This window comes from Peromyscus californicus, unplaced genomic scaffold (genome assembly GCF_007827085.1).
Source record: "Peromyscus californicus insignis strain IS unplaced genomic scaffold, ASM782708v3 Scaffold_8__1_contigs__length_139910024, whole genome shotgun sequence".
In the NCBI taxonomy this organism is placed as follows: Eukaryota; Metazoa; Chordata; class Mammalia; order Rodentia; family Cricetidae; genus Peromyscus; species Peromyscus californicus.
In genome coordinates this window covers 35,873,717-35,886,806 of record NW_026294606.1, presented here as the reverse complement: position 1 = coordinate 35,886,806, position 13,090 = coordinate 35,873,717, and the positions used below count along the sequence as shown (strand labels likewise).

The window sequence follows — 13,090 nt, the reverse complement described above, 5'->3', positions numbered from 1 at the left end:
AAACTGTATGGCCATGGCAGGATTCTTGCTAACTGTTCTTACAGCTTAAATTAATCCATTTCCATTAATCTATACCTTGCCACATGGCTCATGGCTTACCGGCATCTTCACATGCTGTTTCTCATCGTGGTGGCTGGCAGTGTCTCTCTGACTCAGCCTTCCACTTCCCAACTTTATTCTCCTCCTTGTCCCGCCTACACTTCCTGCCTAGCCAATGGCCAATCAGTGTTTTATTTATTGACTAATCAGCAACACATTTGCCATACAGAACATCCCACAGCATTATATATTCATAACAGGAAAGATCCACCAAGATGAAGTTTCAATTCTGAACATTTATGCCCCAAACACAAGGGCACTGACATATACAAAAGAAACATCACTAAAGCTTAAATCACACATAAAACCCTACACATTAATAGTGGGAGACTTCAACACCCCACTCTCACCACTGGACAGATCTGCAAAATCAAAACTTAACAGAGAAATAAGGAACTTAATTGAAGTTATGACTCAAGTAGACTTAATCGATATCTACAGAAGATTCCATCCTAACAAAAAAGAATATACCTTCTTCTTAGCACCCCATGGAACCTTCTCTAAAATCAATCACATACTTAGGCCACAAAGAAAATCTCAACAGATACAAAAAAAATTGGAATAACCTCCTGTATTCTATCAGACAACCATGGTTTAAAGTTAGATTTCAACAACAACAAAAATTACAGAAAGCCTGCAATCTCGTGGAAACTTAATAATGCTCAACTAAATCACCAATGGGTCAAGGAAGAAATAAAGAATGAAATTAAAGACTGCCTAGAGATCAATGAAAATGAATATACCACATACCCAAACTTATGAGACGCTATGAAAGCAGTTGTAAGAGGAAAATTCATAGCACTAAATGCCCACATAAAGAAGTTGGAGAAATCTCACACTAGTGACTTAACAACACACCTGAAAGCCCTAGAACAAGAAGAAGCAAAGTCACCCAGGAGGAATAGACGCCAGGAAATAATCAAATTGAGAACTGAAATCAATAAAATAGAAACAAAGAGAACAATACAAAGAATCAATGAAACAAAGAGTTGGTTCTTTGAGAAAATCAACAAGATAGACAAACCCTTAACCAAACTACCCAAAAGGCAGAGAGAGAGCATCCAAATTAGCAAAATCGGAAATGAAAAGGGAGACATAACAATTAACATTGAGGAAATCCAGAGAATCATCAGGTCATAAACCTGTACTCCACAAAACTGGAAAATCTAAAAGAGATGGATAATTTTCTGGATAGGTAACACATACCTAAGTTAAATCAAGACAAGATAAACTATTTAAATAGGCCAATACCCCTAAGGAAATAGAAACAGTCATTAAAAGTCTCCCAAACAAAAAAAGCCCAGGACCAAATGATCTCAGCACAGAATTCTACAAGATCTTCAAAGAACAGATAATACCATTACTCTTTAAATTGTTCCACACAATAGAAACAGAAGGAACGTTACAAAACTCCTTTTATGAGGCTACAATTTCCCTGATTCCCAAGCCAAACAAAGATGCAACAAAGAAAGAGAACTACAAACCAATCTCCCTCATGAACATTGATACAAAAATGCTCAATAAAATATTGGCAAACAGACTCCAAGAACACATCAAAACAATTATCCACCATGATCAAGTAGGCTTCATCCCAGGGATGCAAGGATGTTTCAACATATGAAAGTCTGTCGATGTGTATACCATATAAACAAACTGAAAGAAAAAAACCACATGATCATCTCACTAGATGCTGAAAAGGCCTTTGACAAAATCCAACACCCCTTCATGATAAAGGTCTTGGAGAGATCAGGAATACAGGGAACATACCTAAACATGATAAAGGCAATTTACAGCAGGCCAACAGCCAACATCAAAGTAAATGGAGAGAAACTCAAAACGATTTCACTAAAATCAGGAACAAGGCAAGGCTGTCGCTCTCCCCATACTTATTCAATATAGTACTTGAAGTTCTAGCCAGAGCAATAAGACAACATAAGGAGATCAAGGGGATACAAATTGTAAAGGAAGAAGTCAAGCTTTCACTATTTGTAGATGACATGATAGTATATATAAGTGACCCCAAAAATTCAGCCAAGGAACTCATACAGCTTATAAACACCTTCAGCAATATAGCAGGATACAAGATTAACTCAAAAAAAAAATCAGTAACCCTCCTATATACAAATGACAAATGGGCTGAGAAAGAAATCAGAGATACATCACCCATTACAATATCTACAAATGATATAAAATACCTTGGGGCAACTCTAACTAAAGAAGTGAAGGACCTGTATGACAAGAACTTTAAGTCCCTGAAGAAAGAAATTGAAGAAGATGTCAGAAAATGGAAAGATCTCCCATGCTCATGGATAGGTAGGATTAACGTAGTAAAAACGGCAATCTTACCAAAAGCAATCTACAGATTCAATGCAATCTCCATCAAAATCCCAACACAATTCTTCACAGACCTGGAAAGAACAATGCTCAATTTCATATGGAAAAACAAAAAACCCAAGATAGCCAAAACAATCCTGTACAATAAAATAACCTCGGGAGGCATCAGGATCCTGGGCTTCAAGCTCTACTATAGAGCTACAGTAATGAAAACAGCTTGGTACTGGCATGAAAAACAACATGTGGACCAATGGAACTGAACTGAAGTCCCTGACATTAATCTGCACACCTACGAACATATGATATGAACATTTCAACAAAGAAGCCAGAACTATACAATGGAAAAAAGAAAGCATCTTCAACAAATGGTGCTAGCATAAGTGGATGTCAACCTGTAGAAGGCTGCAAATATATCCATATCTGTCACCGTGCACAAAACTTAAGTCCAAGTGGATCAAAGACCTCAACATAAATCCAGTTACTCTGAACCTGATAGAAGAGAAAGTAGAAAGTAGTCTTGAACGCATTGGCACCAGAGATCACTTCCTAAATATAACACCAGTAACACAGACACTGAGAGAAACAATTAATAAATGGGACCTCTTGAAACTGGGAAGCTTTTGTAAGGCAAAGGACAAAACAACAGCCTACAGAATGGGAAAATATCTTCACCAACCCCACATCTGACAGAGGGTTGATATCCAGAACATATAAAGAACTCAAGAAGTTAGACATCAAACTACCCAACAGTCCAATTTAAAAAAATGGGCTACAGAGCTAAACAGAGAATTCTCAACAGAAGAAGCTCAAATGGCTGAAAGACATTTAAGGAATTGCTCAGCATCCTTAATCATCAGGGAAATGCAAATCAAAACGACTCTGAGATACTATCTTACACCCGTCAGAATGGCTAAGATCAAAAACACTGAAGACAGCTTATGTTGGAGAGGATGTGGCGCAAGGGGAACAGTCCTCCACTGTTGGTGGGAATGCAAGCTTGTACAGCCACTTTGGAAATCAAAATGGTGCTTTCTTAGAAAATTGGGAATCAACCACTCTCAAGACCCAGCTATTCCACTCTTGGGCATATTCCCAAGGAATGCTCAATCATAACACAAGGACACGTGATCAGCTATGTTCATAGCTGCATTATTTGTAATAGCCAGAACCTGGAAACAACCTAGATGCCCTTCAATTGAAGAATGGATAAATAAAATGTGGTACATATACACAATGGAGTACTACTCAGCAGAGAAAAACAATGGCATCATGAGGTTTGCAGGCAAATGGATGGAACTAGGAAAAAATCATCCTGAGTGAGGTAATCCAGAAGCAGAAAGACAAACATGGTATGTACTCATTCATAAGTGGATACTAGATGTAAAGCAAAGGATAACCAGACTGCAACTCACAACTCCAAGGAGGCTACCTAGTAAAGAGGACCCTAAGAAAGACACAGGGATCGCCTAACGACACAGAAATAGATGAGATCTACATGAGCAAACTGGGGGGGCGGGGAGGGTAATGGAGGGCAAGGGTCAGGGGAAAGAGAGCTTTGGGGAGAGGGAAGTCCCAGCTGGATCAGGAGCAGAGTGGGAGAACAAGGAAAGAGACACCATGACAAATGAAGACCCCAGAGTAATAGGAAGAAGCAGAGTGCTAGAGAGATCCCCAAAAATTTACAAAGATGCCTCCACTGTAGACTACTAGCAATGGTCGAGAGAGTGCCTGAACTGACCTGCTCTGGTGATCGGATGGCTATATACCCTTGCTGGCATGATAGAACTCTCATCCAGTGTCTAATGGAAGCAGATGCAGAGATCCACAACCAAACCCCAGGTGGAGCTTCAGGAGTTCAGTTGGTGAGAGAGAGGAGGGATTATCTGAGCACGAGATATTGAGACCATGATTGGAAAAAGCAGAGGGACAAATAGCCAAACTAGTGAAAACGCATGAACTGTGAACCAGTGGCGGAGGAGCCCCCATGGAACTGGACCAGGCCCTCTGGATAAGTGAGACAATTGATTAGCTTGAACTGTTAGGGAAGCCCCCAGGCAGTGGAGCTTGGACCTGTCCTTGGTGCATGGGCTGGCTTTTTGGGGCCTGAGGCCTATGCTGGGACACTCAGCCTAGGATGAGTCTACCAGGCTGGACTGACTCATGGCAGGCCTTGGAGGAGGTTGGAATGGGAGGTGAATTGGGGTGGGCTGGGGGGTGGGAGCAGGGAAGACAGGGGAATCCGTGGCTGATAACGTGAAGTTAAGTTAATTATAAAATAAAAATAACATTTAAAAAAAAGAAAGAAACAGCCACTTGTGGTGGTATTGTGTTCCCCAAAATATTGTGCACCCTAATAAAATTATCTGGGGTCAGAAACAGAACAGCCACTAGATACAAAGCTAGAAAATGGTGGCACTCACACCTTTAATACTAGCATTCCAGAGAAAGAAATTCCTCTGGATCTCTGTGAGTTCAAGGCCACATTGGAAACAGCCAGGCATGGTGACACATGCCTTTAATCCCAGAAAGGAAGCCTTTAATCCCAGGGAGTGGTGGTTGAAAGCAGAAAGATATATAAGGCGTGAAGACCAGAAACAAGAAGCATTTGGCTGGTTAAGCATTTGGCTGGTTAAGCTTTCAGGCTTCTAGCAGCAGTTCAGCTGAGAGTCACTGGGATAAGGACACAGAAGTTTCCAGTCTGAGGAAACAAGACCAGCTGAGAAGTTGGCCAGAACTTTTAAGATTCCTGCTACAGCCACTTTCATACACTGGGGATGGGTGTGAACTGGGACAGCCATTATGGAAATCAGAGTGCAAGCTTCTCAAACATCTTAAAACACTCTTAAGATCCAGCTATGCTGCTCCTCTGTAACTACAGAAGGAATATGAGTTAGCACCGCAAAGAGACAAGGTATACTGCTGCTTCCTACCACACGGTTCTCCATAGCCAAGATAAGAATGAGTCTAGATGTCCACCAATAAATAAAAAAAGAAATTGCAATGAGTATGTGCACGAGTGTGTACTCATACACCATGGAGTTTCACTCAGCCATAAAATTAATGGAATTATATCCTTTCTAAGAAAATGAATGGAACTGGAGATCACTAGGTTAAGTAAATCGGCCAGACTCATAAAGCCAAATATCACAGGTTTCTGTTATGTGCAGAATCTAGATTAGTAAATATACATTTAAAAAAGCAAATACAAGCCAGTGGTGGTGGTGGTGGTGGCGCATGCCTTTAATCCCAGCACTCAGGAGGCAGAGGCAGGCGGATCTCTGTGAGTTCAAGGCCAACCTGGGCTACAGAGTGAGTTCGCAAAGCTACACAGAGAAACCCTGTCTCGAAAAAAAAAAAAAGCAAATATAATATACATGACATAAAAGCAGAATTGCAGAATTGCAACCTAGGGAAAAAAAGTCTAAAGAAGGGAGGCAAGCAAAGGCAATCGGAAAGAAGACAGAGAGCACATTTTCTCCCATATATGAAAACAAGATTTAAGTGTGAGATCATGCAGATTCCCCTTTGGACTGCTATTAGGATATCAAGAGTAGTCAGATGAAGTAGAGAGATAGCTCAGAAAGCTACCAGGCCTAATGACCTGAGTCAACTTCTTGGGTCCTACATAGTGAAATGAGACAGTTGACTCCCCAAAATTGTTTTTTGACCTCCTTATGTACTCTGTGGTATATGCATGTGTACATAAGTATGCACATATACACATGTGCACGCACTCTGAATCTCAGCTCTGTGGATTACAAGTCATTACCCCAGTCACTATCCAAGCCTCCAACAGTGGATATTATTTATTTCATAATGCTTTGTAATGATAAGTGAGGCAAGATGAGTCTACAGGGTTTTCTTTCCACAAGTGTGGAAATGAAGATTAAAGCAAACTCTAAAACACTAATGCAAAAACAGGCAAAATAGAAGAGCAAATAAAATGAGTGCTCTGCTACCAAACATTTACGTGGTTATATGAATTTCCCCATCATATAACCAAATAAGCATACATCAAATTATTCAACCAAGCCTTCAAACTGACAGGTATTTCAAATGTGCCTTCTTAGAAATTGGCCCTGAGAGCAGAAGTATTACAAATATCTTGACTGTAAAACTTCACCAGGAACTGTATAAATCACAAGACTGAGCAGCTAGACTACTACATATGAGAGAGAGGTAGTCTAGCTACACCACAAGAGAAATCATTGAAAATCAAAAATCCCACTTATTTAACAATATATCAACAAGTACTTACAGATAACATAGGTACATGAAAAAATAGTAAATGACTATTGCTGAAGAGACTATAACAGAATATGGATAAACAAGGCTGAGCATGAAATAGACACTCCCAGTGGGCCGGCGGTCTTTCACGATGCCAAAATGGAATTTGCTGGACACTAGGGTGGATTGTCACCAATGGACCTGTTCAGCTGTATTTTAATACAGACATCACCCAGACAAGATGTGGCCACTAGTCCACACCTGCACAAGTCTTATGGGTACAGCTAACTAATCTGAAAACAGACTCAAGGCCTATTCTATAGCTGGAGATGAAAATCTGACTGGAGAGGTCCCAGGTTCCAGTAAGAAGGCTTTTCCTCATGCTTGGATAAACAGATGTGATGTGCCTATCAGCCTTCTCAGAATGTACAGCATCCATAGATTAATGCAGTTATCAGACTAAATTACAAAGACTCTTCAGTGGTGTCTTGTCACTGGCAGAGACTCACACTAGTTAAACTGCAGAAAATGGGTGACTGAGGCTGTGACCTGGTGACATAATGGTCATAAGAGAGCAAAAGATGGGCAGAAGAAATGGCTCAGCAGTTAAGAGTGATTACTGCTACTGAAGAAGATTGGAGTTTGGTTCCAAACACCCTTGTCAGTCAGATCACAACCACCTTTAACTAGTTTCTGGGGACCTGATGCTCTCTCTTGCTCTCTACAGGCACTTACATGCATGTTCACATACACTTAGACACATCAATTAAAAAATTAATCAAAAACATACATTGCCTGATCCACATTTCAGGGAACATTGCAGAAGAATTGATGGAAAGAATATAAGAGCCTAATGAAAAGGGTGGAGTATTAGGAAATAGATGTTTTCCTCTGAGTGCCAGCAGCATGACTATTAGCCTCAGACAGTACAGGCAGCTGCGATAACCTGTGATATAACTTGATGCCTAGTAACATAGAGAAATAATCAACACAATACAGACATAGCTATGGCTAGGGTGATATTGTTGGGCTTTTAATCCTCCCTGAAATAGGAGGGCATTGGAACCCTCTTCTAGGATTCCAGGCCTGGCCTTCCTTTTTCCTGTCTCCAAGCCTTGAATTACTTTGAAAGCCCTGCATTAAAGTATACAGACAGTGGAAAGTTAAGAGAAGGCAGGATGCCAGTCAAGCAGGTATTCTTGGCTGGTACTGATGTTGCAGTAGGATATTTCAGAGATGTCATTGGCTTGAATTCAACCATATGCTCACTTATGCTCCTTTAAAATTAGTCAACTCATTGTTTTACTGACATGCTCTTGGAAAGAATAGCAATAATTTCTTCAGTGTCACACTATATCTAAAAGAGCTTTGTGATCCTTACTATATAAAGTAATGGTACAAAGGCAAGAAGCTCTCAAACAGGTACGGCTCCCTTCTTCCAGAGACATGTGGCAATGTCTACAGACATTTTTTTTTTATTTTATTTTACAATACAATTCAGTTCTACATATCAGTCACGGATTACATTTTGTGTCCTCTCAAATTCCTTAAGGAGAAAATGTGAATGTATTACTGGCATCTAATGTATAGAAACTAGGGTGACATCCACACAGCCTCCAATGCATCAGGCAGCTCCAGCATGAGGAATGATCTATCTAAAAATGGTGGTGGTTCTGAAATTGAAAAGTGTGACTGGGATGAGGCCACAGGAGTCTGTGGGTTCAATATGTCACAACTCCAAGAGGAAAAGCAAGATTTTCTGGTTCCTGGTCACTGCTATGAACTGCCTAGCTTGAGTCAACCTAGTGAAACTTGCAATTCTACAGTCTATTGTAGACAGTGCTAGCAGACATTTGCCAGATAAAGCATTGAAAATCTGAGTAAAACCAAATGACTTTGTGTAAAGAACGGCAGACTAGTGCTAACTATGTGCCTTTATATTCTTGAAATTAATCCAAGAAGATGAATTAATAACAACTATAAAATTTACATTTTCTAAAATGCAAGACAAAAATTAATGTGTTAGAACTCAGGATAAGAAAACTAAGATGATTAAAGAAAAGTGTGTGTGTGTGTGTGTTTATCGATTATAAAATAAATTGAGAGATACATCATGTTCTATGAAAAATTAGGAATAATAAGAACTCTGAAAATATTATTTTAATTTTACATTTATTTAAATGTTTAGTTACCTTTCATATTGCACAGGTTTATATATTTAATTAATTCATTGCATGAATTTAGGTATCTTCCCACACACATTTCATAAAGTATTACCTAGTTTTATGCTTGACATTTCCAATTGCATTTGCAAAATGTTTTGTGGAACTGAGTTACTGAGACATTTTTCTATCACCAGCATAGAATAGTGCCACTGAAGTTATAAAGCCCCTTTATGTGGTACATGCATGTTACTTTCCTCTTGAAAGTACAAATTATTGATTTGGTAGAGGACTGCATCTGTTCACATGATGGCAAAACCACCACAGATCACTGTCACAGATGTGAAAGGTGATTGTTATACAGAGCAGGGAAATGGGTAAAGGCAAACTGCCAGACCTTGTCTCAAATATCAAGGACAAAGTACTCTTCTTTTAAGTAAGAGTCACAATGTCTACTAACACTGACCTTTGAGGCTTGTGATGTGGTCTCTGCTGCACAGACACATGGTGGGACCCCATGGGTTTGTTGATGGGACCAGTGAGGGACAAAGTCTGCCGTACCGGTATCCTACCTCCAGACACTGCTCGTAAGAGGTCTGTGGGAAAATCACCCATGGAAGCCATTTATTCCATCAATATAGTTTGATTGTGATTACAAGGCCCAGTCTTCTCACAAGGTTATTATAAAGCTCAAATTTAAAGAGAAAAAATGCTATCCCTCCCCTCAGAGCACAGAGAACCCTGTGAGAAAGGAGGCAGAAGGAGTCAGGGAGACAAGGGAATGGAGGACACCAAGAGAACAAGGCCCTATGAGACTGAGCGAAGCCCATGTGAACTCACAGAGACTGAAGCAGCAGTCACAGGGTCACAAGAGAGCACCAGGTCCTCTGCATGTATACTATAGCTTTCAGTTTAGTACATTTATGAGACTCCTGAATGTGTAAACGAGTGGGCCTTTGATTTTTGTGCCTTCTCTTGGGGCTGTTCTATTTTCTGTTGTTCAAATTTAATATTATGGTTTTCACTTTATTTCATTATATTTTATTTTGTTAGATTTTGCTGTTATCTCTTAGAAGGTTGTTCTTTTCTAATGAGAGATAGAAAGGGTGTGGATCCAGATGTGAGAGAGTAGAGGGAGGGGAAACTGTATTCAGATCATATTGTATGAATCTATATTTAACAAAAGAGAAAAAATTTAAAATACTAGAGTTCCTTTTTTTAGCAGAGGACAGACATGAATGAGGGCACAGTGGGGAGATGGCAATGCCAGTCTGAGGCACCATGGTTATGACAGGGCTCTCTTCATTCTTGGTATTAGGAGGAATCCAGCAACCATGTGTCTATTCTCATCAGTCGTAAAGATGAAGCAAACAGATGAACTGTGCTGTCCTTGTCACACCAGGGTTTAAAAGGTACATTTTGGACATTGAGTTAAAAAAATACAAATGGTAGAAAATCTCACAACCAAAAATGAGTTATAAGTTCTGAAAACATTGAACTGTGAGGTTGGATGGTTGAAAAAGTACTCAGTAGGAATTACTGTAAGCTCCAAGTATTTGCGATGCATGGAAGGATTTTGGGGGGAAATCCCAAATGCAGGATGTCACCCACTTCTGTCTAACTATCTATCTGTGCAAAGACAATGATGGAGTTACAAGTACACAGTGCAAGAGGTTTATTTGCACTCCTGTTACACAGAACCAAATCATGCAGAGAGCGCCAGGAACGGACAAAGATTTCCTACACAGAATTACTACTTACAGCCACAAGAGATAGGTAGGTCTACTATGAGTGAGTCATTTTACTTAGCAGAGACACTGCTGTTCTTCTTCCTGTCAAGCCTGCTCCTGTGGGAGAACATAGTCTCCATGACCCTTTGTTCCAAAAACAAAACCCTGTCTACTGGCAGCAGGCCCCTGGGGAATTGTTTGACTGCTCAACTCTCCAGTCATCTACATTTATAACCTGTCTTCAGAAATTTCCACTGAATTTGTACTTCTTTTATTTCTTCCCCAAAGGAGCCTTCACCACAGCTCAACAAGAAAGCATCATGAAGCAAATTTCAAATGATACACTTTAACAGGAAAAAGAAAACTTCAGCTACTCGAATGGAGAACAAAGTGGATGTTTCATGAACTCTCAAAAATTTACCATACTAAAAGAATTTTTATTTTTCTAATATATATTATATATTTTAATTTTTTCTAATATGAAAATATTATGTCCAATTTTGTGACTGATTTTATCATAATAAACACAATTATATTCTGAATTCCTGATGAACCTTGTATGGTCAAGAATACAGATGCAGAAGTATTTTAAATAAAAGTCATGATATTATAATACCTTGTTAATCATCAACTTGGACCAACACACTACAGAGAGACTAATGACTATAGATATATAGGCACTACAGCATTTGTCACAAATATTAGAGAAAGATGATACTTAAAACACTTAATATTTTCTAATTTTAACTGGTTTCAGTACTTGTGTTTCAAATAATAACTTTTAAGAGGGGTGATAAAGAGTAGTAAAGAGAAGACGAGAATGGGAGAATAGAAACTTAAAGGAAAGAAATAAGATTACAGATTTAATGGTGGAAACAGGCAGATATTGACTTTCTTAATGCCTTAATTTTGATTTTATACAGTATACATTCTTTAAAATTATACACCTAGCATATATATTAATGATATGGTCGTGCATTTCTTTGCTGAATTCCCAAGTTCTAACTGATTAAATATTTCACCATTCCCACGATAAAAAGTACGGCCAGAACCAGGAGTTCATTGGTGGGGTTCTCAACATTTCTTCTCTGGATACTCCAAAAATCAAAGACCAAACTCTAAATTTCCAAGTGAGTCCTTAGCTTTGGTTTTCACCAAAACAGCAGAAACAGTGCACTGTCTCTACAGTGATGTAGCTGGTTACAGGAACTCTGATAGATGTGTAATCACATAGGTAAAAGAAAAATAGACAAAGGGCAAGCAAAGGAAAATGAAACGCAGTGAAATACTGTATGCAAAATGAAATGCTAGGTTATAGTGAAGTGGGTCCATAAATTGTCCATGAACATGACACGATTTTAACCAATGTCTTAGCCTGTTAGAAACTGAACTGAACATGACACCCACAGTTAAATATACACTCATGTATATGTAGGGAAATGAAAATTCAGTTATATTTCTTATGTGTTATAAGTGGACTTTCATTGACAGCCCTGCACATCACTGGTCACTACACCATCTCTTTTTGACTTTCAGTACTTCACTGTTCTGCTTCTTTACTTTCATGTTCATGTCTCCTGGTCTGGTTTCCCTCTCCCTTGTCCTAACCAAAAGAAACCCAAACAAGAAGAGTCTTGGAAAACACTGTGATGTTGCTAAGGTTTGTAACCATGTCCTCTATTATGATAACTAATACACATATGCCAGTCCTACCTCTGCCAGAACCAACCTTAATGTAAATATTAAACATCATCTTATATATCTGTATGCACTCCCTCATACATACAATGTATTCTACCTTCATGATTTTATTAGTGGTATAAGTATTCTATAATGCTTGCAATTCTCATTAATAACCACTGTGCTAATAGTAAGTTGAAAAAAAAAGGAATGAAAGAAAAGATAACATTTGGTGAGAGCAATTACATTGATATGAACACCACACACTATTGATTTGACACATTTAATCCCAACCAAATTAGACAACATAAGAGTAATGGGTTAAATGTAAATTTTTACATTGCCACATGTATCATTGATGAGAAATGTTTTATATATACAGAAATCACAAAGGAATGTGCTACTTCAGTCTCTTGGAGAAAAGCCTACATGTAACTAATGCTACTGTATTTCATTTCCTTTAATGTGATTGTTTGCTCGGCCTGAAGTTCTAATGAGATTAGTACATAGTATATTGAGCACACAGAAAAGCCCCTGCACCATCTAGTGACTGAAATAAGTGGTCTACAAGGAGTCAGAGATACCATCTTATCAAACGTCAGAGACACTGAGGAAAATGGCAGGGGACTCCTTGAGGAACTTAAGTGGATACTTATCAAGCCAAGCAATCTCTTTAAACTTCAATGCTTTTCTCCTACATGGAAGATGTGCCCTAAAATGAACAACTACTTTTGAAACTCTTACCTTTGCAAGACTGAAACTTAGGCATCCAATCCTGTAGACAGCTTTAGCACTGAGGGAGTGCAGGCAGCTCCAAGCTTCTAAGAAGCACTGCACCCAGCATGTCACACACAGGGT

At 39.0% G+C, this 13,090-nt stretch overlaps 1 long non-coding RNA gene across 1 annotated transcript in view; it reads right to left on the bottom strand.

The window, feature by feature from the left end:
• The window catches only part of LOC128104010 (uncharacterized), a 27,570-nt gene extending 14,480 nt beyond the window's left edge, over positions 1-13,090 (bottom strand). Inside the window, exon 1 of the long non-coding RNA XR_008215833.1 lies at positions 12,977-13,090. This is a non-coding gene — a long non-coding RNA (uncharacterized LOC128104010). The remainder of the gene's footprint in view (positions 1-12,976) is intronic.